Source organism: Rutidosis leptorrhynchoides, chromosome 6 (genome assembly GCF_046630445.1).
Source record: "Rutidosis leptorrhynchoides isolate AG116_Rl617_1_P2 chromosome 6, CSIRO_AGI_Rlap_v1, whole genome shotgun sequence".
In the NCBI taxonomy this organism is placed as follows: Eukaryota; Viridiplantae; Streptophyta; class Magnoliopsida; order Asterales; family Asteraceae; genus Rutidosis; species Rutidosis leptorrhynchoides.
Window position 1 is genome coordinate 202,261,098 of NC_092338.1, and position 1,819 is coordinate 202,262,916.

The window sequence follows — 1,819 nt, forward strand, 5'->3', positions numbered from 1 at the left end:
TCTATTTTATCTTATAAAAGGGAGTTTATGCTGAAGTCATCACCTGCTTTTATGGATTGTAATATGTGCTTGAGGGATTGTAATGTCTATGCCTAACTTAGTTTAATGATGTAATATTTATAATTATTAAAATTAAATATAAACGAACCATTACTATCTTCACCCTCTTAAAAGTCACGCCCATTACTTGAAACTATGAAACTTTCATTGAACACTTCAACTTTATCTTCCATATACTTCTCACTTCTTCATGTTGAGTTTCTTCTTATTTCACATCAAATGTCATATTTCCTTCACTATCTCTTATATTTCTCCTTCTTGCGATGATAAGATTCGGTATTTAATTTATGTCTACTGTATCTATTTAATTTATCTCTTATATATTGATTTCGTTATTAAATATTTGGTGATAATTGTAGATTCCGAATGAATTTGAGGACCGTAGATGATGTGGTTTAATTCGTTTTTGAAGATAGAAGACGATAACAATGGTGGTTTAGCCACATTTCCTTCTACAAATGGATTTTCTTAGAGGTAATTACCATCATTTTCTTTGCAACTGTTTCTTATTATTGAACCCATTACACATCCATCTTCAATTTGGTGATTCCTTTATAACTTTAGCAAAATTGGAATGAAAATGTGTTACGTTTTTATTTCTTTATATATATATATATATATATATATATATATATATATATATATATATATATATATATATATATATATATATATATATATATATATATATATATATATTTTAATCATTATACGTACCTTTAAGCTTAAATGGTACGATTTCTTATAATGTACCCTTATTTGTTGTTTCCTTTAAATTTATATATGCAAGCTTTATTTGTGAAACATTAAGTTCGAGACTTTTATGACCGACATATGTTTAATTAAATGCTTAAATGAAATGGAAGATGAAAACTAAAACCTACTTTATTTCTATGTTGATTTCAGGTGAATGGATTAAGGGTGTTTTATCATGGATATGGTGTGTATTCACGGAAATGAGTTCAGGGTATTAATCATGGGTATGGTGTTCATTTGTGAAAATAACAAAGTAGCATTCATATGATCATATCATATTCTAATTTGTTTGTGTTTTATTCAAAGGTAAACACCCTTAATCCATTTCAAGTAAAACGGAAGCTGCAAAGTCCGGTGGTAATTTTTTATCAAATTCATAAAATATATTTTCTCATTGTCATTGTCGTTTAGTTTGTATAGTTCATGTCACAAATTGAAAGCTTATTGGGATGCTCTATTTAAACAGGTGTCACATTATTGACTAAACAATTGAAAACAAAATGGTGGGCTCATTACAGGAGACTGCTTAAACCATCTCATAAGATATCTTATAGAACTTAATTATAAGGTACCGATGTCAATTTAGTAGTTGACGTTAGTTTCTTTTATTTCTGTTTTTTTCAATTCCACTTTCATTCATTGGTTAATTTGTCACTATTATTTGATTCTAGCCACCACTTAGAGTGATTTCACACTTGCAAAAGGTGTCTTTTAGTCTTTTAGGTCTATTAAATAGAATGATATTATTTGATCATTTGCAAGCAATGTCCTTGGTTCCACAATGATTGTGATGTTCGGTTTATCACATTTTCTTAGACTCCATTTGTATTTGTTACTCAATCTCTGTAGAAGAAGATTATTTAAAAGCACTAGATCTATATATGATTTAAATAATTTGATTTCTTGAATCAAATTTAAATAAGGTTACATACCAATAGATAATGAGGTAGATAATGAGGTGTTTTTATTCAGGAAAACTCAATATGTTACCTTTATTTTTTTT

At 27.6% G+C, this 1,819-nt stretch overlaps 1 long non-coding RNA gene across 2 annotated transcripts; it reads left to right on the forward strand.

The window, feature by feature from the left end:
* Positions 1–214: 214 nt before the first annotated feature.
* LOC139851401 (uncharacterized) lies at positions 215–1,587 on the forward strand. Of its 2 annotated transcripts, XR_011760611.1 has the most exons (4): positions 215–336; positions 420–534; positions 967–1,040; positions 1,123–1,587. It is a non-coding gene; the product is annotated as an uncharacterized lncRNA (long non-coding RNA). The 2 variants fall into 2 exon arrangements; XR_011760610.1 differs by having other exon boundaries at positions 967–1,587.
* Positions 1,588–1,819: the final 232 nt, after the last annotated feature.